At 42.6% G+C, this 15,239-nt stretch overlaps 1 long non-coding RNA gene across 1 annotated transcript in view; it reads right to left on the reverse strand.

Moving 5' to 3' along the window:
- LOC113003813 overlaps window positions 1–15,239 on the reverse strand; it is a 96,803-nt gene that overhangs the window by 24,963 nt on the left and 56,601 nt on the right. The gene's annotated exons all lie outside the window — the stretch shown is intronic.

The raw sequence follows: 15,239 nt of genomic DNA on the forward strand, positions 1-15,239 counted from the left end.
TATTTAAGAAAAGGATATCCGCCAGCGCGATCTCGCTGTCTCTCTTTCTGTCTCTTCTTTTCTCTCTCTTTCTGCTACGAATATACATTCATAAAATCATAATCGTTAACGATGTCGGAGAATGCAAAGCAACGGGGGTCGCTTTTCTTTTCTCTGCCGCGGGCAGTAATTGCCTCGTCTTATGCGCTCCGAGCAATTCCGCTTCTACTCTAACGCGCGAACGAGAAAAAGCAGCCAATAGATTTCAGCCAGCTCGACATCGCGTCGACCGATCGTATAATGCACGACCGTCTCCGTTTAGTTCTCCTCCATCACCCCCTCCCGCTCTACCAACCCCTGTGCCCTCCACATCCCCCCCACCCCCAATCGCTAATTAATTTTACATCCCCGTAAAACGGGCAGACTGGCCTCGCGTCACTAAAAAGCTCTTCCAACCTCTCGGGACGTATACGTCAAACACGTATAACTTATATCTACATACATCTCCACGAACTGGTGCGAGTCTTTTCCGCAAGAAACTCGGTCCAACCATTCTACGAATCCGATTCGTGGATACGTGGGTGCTGACGGAGGGAGAGACGGGTGGTGGAAAAGAGGAAGGAGAGAGTAGTTCGACCAAGGATCGTTCCGATTTTTGTTCACAGTACCGAACCGAAGGAGGGCCGAGGGCACGGAGGTGGCGAGTGATAAATGGACGAGATTCAATTTGAGGCCAATCAACATTCTTGTCCTCTCTTCTCTGTCTCACTCCCTGTCTTGTCCGCGTGTCTGCCTTTTCGTCGCCGCTTCCCCCCATCCCCGACTGTCTCGCTTTTTCTCGCCCGTTCGCTACCTGTGTCGAGCGCGAGGTAATATCGTGCCCACCGCGGGACCCGCGTCCCGTATTTTTCTATTATTCTATGACCCGTATAAGAGAGAGTACCGAAGTAAGTACAATAACGTCGTGTTCACGTAGACATAGCTATGTAACTATGGCCGTTGCCGGGGTTGTCAGAAGAACCTTTTTCCTCTCCGAAAAATATTACCCGAGACTACTCAAAGCTACACAAACTGCAGAGTGGCCACTATTTATGTAGCGAAATGGGTGTTCTGGGGATCATGAAGCGAATTTCGGTTGCGGCCAAATATTATGATTACTCACGCAGCAATTGATTGCTATTTGTACGTTGATGCGTAGAAGATCCGCGTATTACGTATTATACTTGATAATTATATAGCGCATGTTATGATGAACATGTTGTTTGCGGATGGAAATGATATCGATACCAAACTGAAATATTGCCACCGATGCTTATTAGATAATAATATCATTTTCCTTAATTTCCCAAATTTCCCGACTTAATGTGGTATCTTAAACAAATTAAAAAATTTTAATATAGTATAAAACTATCCACGGTGTATGGCACGTGTAAAAACTTATTTAATTGGAAAATTGACTATTTTACTGTTAATAAACGATCATTATTTGTTAACACGATACACATGCTGTAATATTTGTCCGACGTATACACGTCATTTATTAACCACGCGTTTGTTACGACAAGAAAAGTATTGGCAAACATGTCAAAAATTCTTAAAGCCCTAATTAAGGACATTAATTAAATAAAAAAACAAAAAAAACACGATAAAAAGTCAAATTAACATAACTTTTTTGTCTTTAAAGAATTAGTATATACATGTTCTAATTTACAACTGAAAGACGTCCCACAAGAAGCGCAAGAATACGAGTATTGACTACGAGCTTTTTCAGCGCGTAATCGTCTCGCCGACTAAATTCTAGCGATACGCAAGGAAGGTGAATTGAAATTTGCGCTTATCAACATGCGCAACCCTTTTGGCGAGATCGCACGGTTAGAACTTGACGGTTGCAAAAGCGTCAGTACGCGACGTAAGCTTCCTTGAGACGAAATATGCCCTCCCTCACGTCGTTGCTCACCCCACGGTGCTCGATTCAAGCGTGAAAACTTCTGCTCGCCGGGGATAGGGCGCCCGCTGCTGCTTGTAGCTGCCTAGAATTGGAGCTATGTAAGCTGTGCGTTATAATGGTGGCACGGCGGTAGTGCTATTGCCACAGCAGCAACCGCCTGCATCGCACGAATATACCCTCCAGAATGCGCGTATTATTTAAGTATGCGACCGTACCGATATCGACTCGATCTGTCGCGGCGACCCGTGCTACTCGGGCACGCTATTATTTCTCGTGAACTTTCTCGGTATGCAACCATTGCAGCGCGGTTAAGTTCCTCCTCGCCGCCCACGATCGTTATCGGCACCGTTAAAATCAAATAACGCAATGATCGCTCGATCTGGTGCGTCGAATGGTTCTGGGTCGACCAAGAAATTGCTGCTAAATCGTAAGCGACGTATTGAAATGGGAATGCCGTTTCTCGAGCAACGCGCATAAATCTCTCGGAATATTCAGCGGGTCGTCTGTCGTGCGGTAAATCAAATATGTAGGTAAGAAAACAGAGGCGTACACGCACGTATACGGAAGAGGATAGCTGCCGAAGCGCAGCTAGACTCTGCCAGAGATGACGTGAGATGCGCATGAAGGAAAAACTAATTTCACCTAAACAAACAAAGAGATTCCTCTATTTGCCGGGGTGATCGATCGCGCGACGTAATCTTGGACGCGAAAGCCGCGCACGCTCTCGATATAGCGAAACCTTATCTTTTTAGCCCAGGCCCTGTGCGCGATCCCGCATTCGGTACGCGACAACGGCCTTATATTTTTATTTCATCAGTCGGGACGGTAAGTCTTCGCCGAAGTCTTTCATCGATCATTCTGCGATCAATCGCACGTCATGGAGATTGTTTCCAGGAGGAGGGACTGTTATCCGCTACGTGTCTACGCTCGGCGAAGCGGACTCGAAGCAGAGGCCTCTCGTCATCGATCATCGCGTAACCGTGCCACTTCCGAATTTCAAGTACGCGCATACATCGCAATTGGTTACCACGAATTACCTAGGGCGCTTACTGGCACTCAAAGAGGCAATCTAACATTGATTACGCTTCAATTAATCATTGTGAGATTGCCCCAGTTCTAGCACCACATTGGCATCCGACAATGCCACGCGATCCCAACATTTTCAACACTTTCGAACGGAGTAACTAATTATTATTCATCGACTTGAAAAGTTCGCTGTAAGATTGCAACGAGCAGTTGTGAGAGAGTCTGATAATTAAACGTCAATTTCATAAATTGTACGATCGATAAAGAATATATAACATTAAAATATGTATTATTTTGTTGAGGAAAAAGAAGTTGATGCACAGAAACACGAGTTTTGCAATAATTTTATGCACGTGCTCGCGAAAAGTTTTGGCAAGTGGTGGAAATCGAGTATCAAAGTTATGCAACGTTATGGCGGTAAGGAAATGAGATCAACGAGTTGTAAAATCACGAAGCTTTGAAAGTCTCGTAAAGATGCCGCGTTCCCGCGGGAAACGTACATGGTCGGATGCGTTCCGGAAGAATACATAGAACTATCGTTGCACGGTTACAAGATAAACGCGCGACATTGTTAAATTATTTTTATGAATGACGAATCTTATGATAATTCAACTTTAGTCAGAAGCAAAATTAATTTAAATTAAATTACTTTCTCAGAAGATTTCCCTTCAAGTAGGGAAGTAAATTAAATCAAAGTCTCCAACTTTATACCATCAGACAGATTCTCGTTAAATATTTACGTTAAATATTCAACGTAACACTATGGTAAATTTTAATTGACTTTACTCCAAAAATTCGATTCATCTCGATCACATGCGAATATTTTCACTAGCATCGTGCAATTTTAGATTTGCAATTCCCCGAACTCATTTGTCCTTTCTGGGACTCATTCTGAATGGTGTAATAAAGGTTATGTATCATTAACAGTTGCAATTGCACACACTAGAATCTGCGAATGACTATATTTGACTTCTTACCCAATACCAAGTTGAATCGCCTATACGTATAGGGCGTTAGTTGAAGCGGTACAGGGGCTTAGATAGCTGGTGAAACTCGTAATGAAATTCCTAGCATTATTAATATTGCCGAGATGGGATAGGAATAGCAGTCAGCCATATCGTGTTCAACTAGTGAGGAGGATCAAATCGCTGTCAAGCTATGTGCAAGGCATCGCGTTCAAGTTCGTCTCAAAGCTCGGAAAGTTCAGTGTACACGATGATGCTCATGTAAATCTAACGTGAATAATAGAAGCATAGAATAAAAGCACAGACCTTTTATAAATCTCATCTAATTGCTATTTATTAAATCTTTCGTTAAATCGCTATACATTTAGATTTGATCTACAACGAAATTAATCAACACAATCGAGAGCGTCGAGCAATCTTAACAGATACTAATTGGGGTATTTCATCGATATCGATGAAATATCCCAATTACACAGTAGCCTCGCGTGAGATGGCCAAAGTAATCTCGAACCGAGCTAAGCAACAGTGTGGAAGACGTTGAGCATATCCGACTAGCCAGAGTTCAAAGCCGAAAAGCGGATCACGTGCAACTGGATCGATTGTTCTTAGTTGCGGCTACGCTGCGAATGGAAAGCCTTGTACACAACTCCGTAATGTCACGTCGTAATTATTGGAAAACTTTGTTCGCACGGTTCTACGTGTTAATTCACTTCACGTGCCTGTGTAATGTTGTACGTGTTACGCTAAGAAGCACGTCGTATATAGCAAACTTAAATCGATGAAATTAAAATTACCCTTGCCTTCTGTTTTTTGCCATGTTCTTGTACCTGTTTTTATACAGGAAAGATATATTTGATAGATGAAGCGCGTTTCTTGACTCGCACTTCCGGATGTTAGGCGAGAATTTCTAGCTAACGTATTCACCCCTTCGGGTACGGAAAGCCGGTACTAAGGAAAATCCACGTTCTCTCTCTCTCTCTCTCTCCTCCGTGCTCCATATCCTTACGTTTAGAACCCACGCGAGGAAAAAAGAAATCGATCGCAGAAGGAAGCGGTCGGAGCAGGAACTGAATGCGCGAGGGCACTAATTTGCGAGGAAAGCGTTATTATACGCGGAGTAGCAGCGTCGCCATTAATCATCCCCGACGATCGTAGTCCGACATTAATTATCCAAGGCCATTTTCCTCGGTCGTGCGGTGGCGACGGCGTCTCTCGGTAGGACGATTTCCTGGTCTCCGCCAAGCCTCAAAGCGCGGCTATACCTCTCGATAGAGGAAGACCGATGCTTCTCGACGGGGCGGCATTTGCGTGAAATTGATATGTTATCGCGTTATTAAACGGGCATGATCCTCGCGGCTTAGTGTAAACCGTTTCCGCGCGTAAAACCGACCGTTCAGGGATCTAAGGATCCCGGGCTGGCATCTCATCGTTGATTTGGCAAGCCGTGCAAGCGGGGCTCGAGTTTCCTCCCAAGTTTGATCCCCATCTCGAATCCCGCCATCCTAGCTAGATTCTAGAAATAAGCATGCATTTAAATTTTAGACCGATTATATCGATCGGAGACCTGTATTTTTGGAACTACCAACGTTATTTCGTTATCCGTAATAATATCATAAATGCAGCCATTTCTGTCGCCGCGCCGCTTAGCTTGGCTTAACAGTTGCAAGTCGACCGCAAAACTGAATACTATTCATGATTGAAATTTCATTGTGCGCGTCACCCTCGAGCCCGCCTTGATTGGTCTCGGTTTTAATAAAGATCCGTCAAACGCAACCGCCGGCTCTCCGGCCGATTTTGAATTAAAGTTTCAACCTGCGCGCTTTATGATTGCTGGAATTAGAAGAATCAGGCCGTTGAAAGTGGTGGTGATTTTTTTGTTTTCTGTCGATGCCATGGTTCTCGGTTCCGGCGATCGTCATTTTTCAGAAGAAGAAAACACCGTGCAATCCGGCCGACTCGATCGATTCTTCTCGCGCGAGTGCTATTACGAAACACGTACTGCGAGTTTGATGATCTATAGGTCAATCTTCTCGTTTAATCTCGCTGCGCTATCGCGAACTTGGTCACCTACTTCGGTTCGGAACTTGTCAACCAGTTGGCAAACTATTGGCACGGAACTCGAGTTAAAATCTCTCTCCTTCTCTCTCTCTCTCTCTCTCTCCGCCTCCTGTTCCAGCTTTTCGCGGATTAGTCAGTCGAATTTCTCCAATATTGAGACATTGGAACTGCGATGGAAAAACGAGTCGATCCGCCAGAAATCGTAGAGCCTCAAAAACCAACTTACTTACCAAAATGTTTCCCTTTCAACTATCCGCTCCGAGCTCATCGACCGAGCAAAGTTCCATTACGGAATTATTACACTTTCGAAATTTCTCTCTCGCCCTCTCGTTGTGACGAGATGAAGTTAGACTTTCGCAAAGTTTGACCATTGCTATATAGTTTCCGCCAGCACACGAGAGAGTCCGTTCATTCAACAAAAGCTACAAATTGCTTATTGTTTTACCCTAATATTATTCTGACCGTTTAATAAGACGTGAATCGCTTTGTAACAGCGTGGCGTTGTCCGCGCGGACAGAAACGTATGGCGATTTAACAAACAATTCGGCATATACACATGTGTATACATATAGCGCTATTCTGCGGAAATTAGATTTACCGTAATCTTTTTTGGTAGCTGCGGTCAGCGTACAAAAACCGTACGTATTCGTATTCATTTGTACGTAAGCTAGTTTTTGTCTGTCGGCCTAGGCGATGACTAATGGCCTATAGAAGGGTGTTCATTGAAGATTTGCGCGCCCCTGGTGCTCTTGTATGCGATTTTTCACGGTTTTCACGCACACTTTGCTTGTTTGGTACTGCGAACGATAACTCAGAAAAAAATCGATTCGACGCAAACCTTTGAAAAAAATTCAATCAAAATTCCAGGATGATCGATTAAAAGTCACATACAAAAAACAAAATTACAAAACTAAGAAAATAAAACTAAAAAATTTTTTATTATTCATATATAAACTTGGAAATATTCATAAACTTTAGTAACTATTCATAATGTTGTTTAAGAATGCAGACTTTATTTGAGTTTATTATCCAAATACTTTCAACTTTTAAGAAAAAGTTTTCAAGAATCGTTTATTTCCGTAAACTACGTCACTTGTTTTTACGTGTCGAACTGTTACAGTCGACAAAAATTACATACAACTGGCTAACTGAGGCACGTCTCTCCTGTCCTAACAGTCAGCAGAATTTCCCGGTAATCGTTACGGTACTCCGTGGAACGAAATTCCGATTTTCGTGCGGCCAAGAGCCATCCAATCCTATTTCGCGTTCAATCGGGAATCACGTAGAGCGAGAATGCTGAAGCTCAATCTATTTATGTAGAATCGCGTATACCATTCGCCCTGACCAGGGCAAGGGAACGGATCGTCGTTTCGACGATATGTGGAATCGTATATGCTATTTAGAAGATCGTTTCCAGACACGTCCCAAAACTCTCGCCGATCTGAGAACCTTAATCCAACTTAATTAGCGTCAACCTCGCCTGCCCCTAACGGCAAACCGGCTGCGATAAAAGTCTCGTGGCCTCTTAGTGCAGAATAATAGACGAGTGGTCTAATGCCGGATTTCGCATACACATATATTCTTTCTCGTGTGTCTGTTCGTAACGCAGCTTAAACGAAATTCAACAAGCAGTCACAAAGCAATTTGCAAAATCATTTTACTCGAAATTCCCTCTCTCTCTATTTTTCTCCCTCTGATTTGCTTTCTATCCACAACTCGAGATACTCTATTAATTTTCTTGCTTATCTGAAAACAGTTATTTTTGCAGTGAATCGCTGTATACTTTTCATTATACTTTAAATCGATTTATCGGTAGTCATCGAATACGGAATAAAAAGGCCAGCTGAAACGATACCTGTTAGACGGTACATCTTGAAACGCTCGGATTGCAGACAACGCGTATCAAACACGTTCAGCACATGCACACACACGCGCGCGCGCATACATAAATAAACACATATATGCATTCATACATGGCCGAGGATGAAGATAGCGTACACAAAAATGGTATTTAGAGGAGGATGATTGATGCTACGAGAACTCGAGCCACCTCGTTACCACCCTGCTTTCTGACTCTGCTCTGTTCTTTTTCCTTCATTCGTATTACTGTATCCCATCTCTTTGACGCTCGGTTACAGCCGCCGCCTGCAGTTGCCACGCTGAAAACGAAATCTTAATGACACCTGTCTTGAGTCCTCACCGCTCGGAGTTGCACTGCGTGCGCAGAGAAAATCGTGTGCAGACGAGAAGGAAATTGCGAGCTTCGCGTACAGCTCAGGTATCTTCATTAAATATGATTGATTTCTTCAAACTTACCCCCGCAGCTTCATGTACGTCTTTAGTACGTCGCGAACTTCAATTTTTCAATCGTCAGGAACGTCTGAAACGATCGTATTCAATATGCCGCGTATCGCTTTATTAAAATTCCATTACACGCGCCAAAAACGCTTCTAACTGTTCGTGCCATCGTTCAAAGTCGAGCGAACCCCACAAACGATACTCCGTTAATCGACAAAAAGCGTGGCTTCTTTTTCCGTCAATCAATCTTTATCCTCGCAAGCCGGGCAGCGGCAAATATCGGACTCCGGGGTTGCTAAAAAAATCATAACTATGATCCGAAAAACGATGTTTCCGCCGCCTTCGGGGAGAACCTACGCGCGTTTCAGGGATAATCCCTGACGAAGCAAGGCAATCCTCACGTTCGCCGTTTTCCTTCTCCCGAGAATCAGGATCTATCTCACCGGCCGATCAAACACTGCACTCGCCTACATGACAATGAACCGAACCTCCACTCACCCTTCCGCGAGGAAGATACAAGGAGGGGCAAACAAGTCCCTGTCTTCTCGCTTCTCTTCTCACCGCGTTTCATATAAATAAATATTGTCCAATGATTGATCGTGCGCCGTTGCGTTCGCGAGCAGGACATTACATCAACTGACACGGTGGTGGGTTCTGAGGAGGGTCCGCATTTTTTATTTACGTCTTATGCCAGGTAATTTGTCATCGTGCCACAATGCTCGCCTTACGCACGGCCCAGAAAGTCTGGCAAGTTAAAATACGTGTATGGATATAATCGTCAAGCAAAGCATGGATAAGCATGACGACGGGGGTTGCATTATAATCAAGAGCATTCTCGCATAGTTCGCTTTCCAGCAGAGAGATAAGCTAGATAAGCGAGAGGAGAATCACAAAAAAAGGGCAATATCGCAATGCGATTCACGTGTGTGCTTCGTTTCTCGCTATTGAACGTACTTGTAAAATTCGCTAAAATCGAGAACGCGTGATAAAGTGTTAAGTGCTAAAATCGCGTTATAGGAAGACAGGAAGAGAGAACGTCGCGTCGTCGCGTGTAAAGAAGATACAACTCAAAAGTGACGTAATATTGGAAACGTCAAAGATGTGTTCATTGGAACTCTTTTTTGCTACAAATTGAATTTCCTATTAAATCCCAGGTGCGTGCTCTCTCATACGGTTATATTTCCGGATATCGTGCATCGCATATTGTACGAGCTGTATTGTGCCGGCGAATTATTGAGATTTTTACATCGAACTATCCTGGGAACGCCCGCCTACTACATTCTATAACAGCAAATTTCTCGCATCCATCCTCTTCGATGCACTTCGATATTTCGAAAATACGCAGTGCCGACATGCCGGAAACGATCCCGCGGCAAACTATCCGGGGATGTCAAATTTCACATGAGACACCTGATACTCATGGAGGCGCGAATTCGCGAGATCTACAAGCGCGACGTAAGTGCGCCCTAAACGTAACGTACACTTCACGGAACGCTGCAGAGGGATGCTCCGCATTTTCACAGCGGTGATACGTTACGCGACGAGGACTAAGACGAAAAGTTGCACCTGCATCGCGCGAATTAATAACGCGTGACGTATTATCGGGTCTCGCATCCAAAATGTGCTGCAATAACAACAGCGACAGCGCTCGCCATATATCTGCGGAGATGTACCCATTTAAAGCGTAATAGCGTGCGTTTCTATGCGTTTCTCCCTTGAGCTTCTTTTTATTATTTTCCCGGTATTAACGCTTAAACGAACGGAAACGCATTAAGGAAACGTTCCTTCAGACTGTCACGACGTTCTTGCATTAGGAGAGAGAGGTGGAACGTTATAGGCATAGAATTTAAAGTCGATCACTCCGCTAACGGTAGAGCGTTGAACACGTCGGACGAGAGTATTCATCATAATCAGCAGCGGAGACAATTAAATGGCGCGTGTGCTTCATTTATCACCATAATCGCGTATGCGGACAGCCGCTCTACCGCTACAGGGGAATGCGTGGCTACATCGTCGCAGTTAAACTTCTCCCCGCGAAGGAAATTAGCCCGTAAAGCGGCCGGACGGTGGAGTTCCCGCTCCCGGGAAGCTCCTCACCTTACTTTCATCTATTATTACAAATGGCAGGGCGAGATCCCCGGCGCCGCGAGTCCTCGGCGCCGCGACGCCTCGTGTACCTTCGTACACGTGCATTCACGTGTGTAGATGTAAGAAGCGGGAAGACAGAGAAACTCCCTTTTCTTTAACGTTTTGCACGATCGTGTGATGCGAAGGGTCATCGACCGCATTGGCTGGCTGCTAAGTATGCATAGCAGATGTTTTATGCAAGACTAATAAATGTTAATTTGTCAGTACGTGCGTACTTCTCTTTCTCGATACAATTGTGTATAGCAACTAAGAATTGCCGCAACTATTATTTAAGTAGTAAAACATAGAAAACTACTTTGCAATATTACAGTGTTCGCCAAGCAGTCCGTTCGTCTGCGAGGTTTCTTAAAAAACTCAACTTTTTCAGACTTTTTTTGTTTTCGTCAATAAAAATTTTAGCTCTATCGAGACAAATATGAGTTGACTTTAAAGTCAATAGGAAAGATCAATAAAAGTTCTTTTAACGAAGTTTTTTCAATTGCAACAATTTTTCGCTGCATTATTATATCGTAACAAAGAAATCATTTTATAATTACAAACGTAATAATCTCGAAACTTTTTCCGTTAAAATATTATGTTTAAAAATTTCAAAATTTCAAAAATTACGTTTCTCTTTTCAAATCGACAATGATAATAATAAAAAGCATTATGAATAGTAAAATGCTATTTTAATATTAACGAGATATGTTAGAGATGGGGAGGTCCTGAATTTAAGAAAAAAATATTTCCGAGGTACCTGCTTCTGCTATTTCAACTATAAAATCTATGGTCGAGCCATACAATCATGGTATACAATGGAATGAAGTGAGTGCATCACGCATAATGCATAATGCCTTCCAAGTTGTCTGTAAAAACGAATTGCAAGACCGACTTATTCTTATCTGCATTTCCTCCAGACGTACAATTCAAAAGGGTCGTCGACCGGCATTTCCATTGTGATACAAGCTTGACTTCTAGGAGGACGATTTAACGATAGGGGGAACAAAGTTTCCGTATGATAACTACGTGCCTACAAACAGTATTATAGGATAAGATGCGGTATCGATCTAGCTATACGAGCTGGCGAAGGATACTTCAACCTATGTCACTCAATGGAAGAAAAACGAACTTTCTTATGGCAACACATTTGTTGAAAAACCTGGCAAACAACTTTATATTTAGCCACGCGACTAAACTTGTTCCATGTAAATTATTAACGTCAGTCACTGTGTATGTCGCGTAGTCTGTAAATAATAATAAAACATTGGCATTCGCAAATTAATTCCGTAATTGACAAGACTGTATAATTAATTATAATAGAATTCTATCTGTAAAACTGTGCTGCGCATGCTTTGATGTTATTCTCGTTACACAGAGAGGATTCAGGTAAAGTCATAAGTCGCGAATAAAAAGCTGGACTGTGATAATGCGCGGACGGAACGAGGAACAGCCGTCTTGGAAACTTCTGGCCGCTTACAGCTTAAAGTAACTCGTAAATCTTATTTTTCTCTCGATGGCCTCCGGCGGGACGAGGACGTGCGCTATAGTCACACGCAAGTGCAACCAACTTTTTCAGTAACTTCTTAGCGCGTAATGTATCTATATACATTATAAAACGTCGCTGCCTAGCCATGACAAAGGATAATAACGAGGCTTGCACCATATACACGTATTTAAATGTAAATGTCTGCAAATACCGGGAGCTTTTTCGTCGCACTCGTCACGTGCTTCAGGCATGATATGAAACGCTGTAAATTCTATAAATGTCTATATTACACTTCTCGAGAGAGCTATATATGGAAAATTGCAAGGAGATGAAACTGCTTTTTTTAATCAATATAAAATTACTTGGCCAAAAAACCCCCTAAGGTGTATTCTTTTTCTAAAATTAATACCGCGTACATATTTAATAAGTTTTTTACCGATCTCCCCCTTCAACCACCTCTCCAAAGATTCTCGAAAGGTGCGGCTCAAAACCGCACGGTTACGTGACCCGAGAAGATTGTGCGGCGGAGAAAGGAGTTCGCAAAATGATAGCCAGCAGTGGGTGCATTCGCGCTGCACTTGTAATCTTCACTGATATAACCGAGGCGGAATTTCGTGCCAGAACCCATTTGCACGGAAATTTTACTCGATGCCGTTGTGATAGGATTCATTCCTTTTAGAAGCCATAAACCTCGATTTAAAAGGAGAACTCGGATTATTGAAAGACGTGTCATGAAATGGTTCATCCGCCTTCGTCGTTGGATATATTCGGCGAAGAAATCGCGCTACATAAAAGACCGATATTCGATTAGTGGCTTTTAAAGAGTAATATTACTTTGCATTACAAATCGGGATATCGCTTTACCAAGTCTCGTAAAATCGAATTCCACATCGAGATATCAAATGTAAAAGAGATAACAGTTTGTTCTCGTGTGTGCTTCATATAGAGAGCATACAAATCAATTTATATTCCGTATATTTATAATTGATTTTTTATATAATTTTTTCACTGTATACTAATCGAAATTAAGTGTAATTAATATGATACAATATTATGTAATTTAATTTCATGTAAAAAATATTTTATATTTCTATGAAAATATATTTGATCATTATAAAACTGTATTGAAATAAAACTGTTTTAATTTGTGGGAAAATTAAAATATTGTGCCACGATTTATATATATATATATAACATGTTTTAATAATATATCATTATAATATTGTATTATTATTAAATTAATTAACATTAAAGCACTAAGATTAAATTTTTCATATTTTTTATTTTAAACTTGCGGAAAAATATTTCAGCGATCGCTACCTCGCAGTGGTTGAACATTTTTGATATTAACGATAGTTATCACGAAAGACGAACTGCTGCAGCGAGCAAACGGCCGGAAAGAGACAAAATGAGATAGGGATACCGAAGTTGCATAATCGACCGAATGGCGGCACGGCGTCGCAAGTTCGCGAACGAATAAAACTTGACTAAGTGAATCGAGTGAATAGGGACCAAATGAAAGAAAGTGGAACCAGTAAATCCATTGAAAAGTTTCTCACTCGCAGACGTTGCGACTTTTGCTATATATTGTTCGAATCTTCATCGATGACCCTGCGATACTACAACGGAGTCCGAGGTACGACAAAATCTCCCTACCTTCTTTTGAGAGATCCTGAGTCACGATGTAAAGCTTCGCATGGAACACGCCGATATCGATCCATAAAGTTGCAGAAATGCAAAGTATATTTTCGGAGTTTGAATAATAGTTATGTTACTTATGGTTCGTTTAACTTTTCCCCAAGCATAGAAGAACTCTTTAAAGTTTTATGAAAGTTTTATGATAATTACAGTTAGACTTGCTAGATATTTGGTAGTATATCAATACAAATATTAAAAAAAATATAAGTATGTATATATTTTTAAATATAATAATCAGTTTTAGAGTAAAGCATAATAATCATGTTCTGATGAATCAATTCGTAACGACGATGAATAATGACTATTAACGACATAAAAGAGGAAGTTAAAAGAGTGAATTGAGTGAAATTGAATGAGAATGGAGTACCTTTAATTCAGGTATATTGCCTAGATCACTTAACTAATCACACCGGGCAAATTCGAAACGTGTCGACGTGTTCCAGGTCGTTGGGCCAGTCGGGGAATAGTCCATAGATTTGTGCATCGAGATACTTTCGTAATGGATGAAGTGGATTTGAGGGGCGCCGATCATTTCTCGCGCTCGCGTATGGAAAGCACGTGCTCTCATCAGGTTCGCGAACTTGGCAGGTTCGCCAAATTGCTCGGCCAGGATTAAATCGCTTTTCCGTTATACAGGCTCTACGTTATTACGCTGCTAGCTTGCATAAAATACGTTTAAATTATACTATAACGTACTGCTCTATTATACAAGCGTTCCTCAAGTAAGAAAGTACGAAGGCGTTTAGCGATCTTTCGCAGATTAGAACACTTTCATATCTATGAAAATAGATAAGCAACCACAGTTTCAATCTCTCTTTCTCTTGAGCGCGCGCGCGTGCGCGCGCGCGAGATTACCAAAATTATCCAATCAAACCTGCGATTTAACCGCCGCAACATGCCCAAGTGGAATCGATACTCGATACGTGCATCGTATGTCTACCGAAGGCCACATAAATTGCAAGGGGCAGCAAACGTGCGCGGTGCGCGATGCAGAAAATGCCGGACAGGTGCATGCAGCTATCTCGGCCGCGGTGCGAGAGGCACAGAGCGATAATAAAACGTCGGTCTTGTTGCACGAGGTCGCGACTTTGAGGGTTTTCAAGTGCAGCTCTCGCGAGAAAGAACGTCGGAGGCCGGGAGTGTGAGTATATTTAGTGGCAGTGGACTCCACCCGCTGTCCGCCCAATATTAACTCGCGCCATAATGCGCTAAATTCCTACCACCGTTCCCCGGCATCCTTCCTTCCTTCCCCCGGAGCGAGAGTCTTAAATCTCTCTCAGCGCCGAGAGTAACCGGCAACCTGTGCTGCCGCTCGTATATCCCTAAGTCCGTTTCGAACAATCGTCGACTCTTTTCTTTTCTTTCCACTTCGCAGTTATGCCCAGAGCGAAGGAATCTCGCCTGGCGCAGCCGTGCGACGGAACACCGAGATTGCACACTTTCGCATAGTGCAACTTTTTTTACCGCGTGCGCGCGCGCGCCAAGTATATATGTATTGCGACTGTATCTACTGAACTGTAGAGCAGATACTTTTGTCAAAACTCATCGACAAGCGTGATAGCGAAAATAAGCCGCGTACCATTCGAGATTTTTACTTGTACTTTATGCATCGAGGACCAGCAGGAATTTTCTGCTTTATATGCAAACATCTTGT

The sequence above is a fragment of the Solenopsis invicta genome, chromosome 3, assembly GCF_016802725.1.
Source record: "Solenopsis invicta isolate M01_SB chromosome 3, UNIL_Sinv_3.0, whole genome shotgun sequence".
Taxonomy (NCBI): Eukaryota; Metazoa; Arthropoda; class Insecta; order Hymenoptera; family Formicidae; genus Solenopsis; species Solenopsis invicta.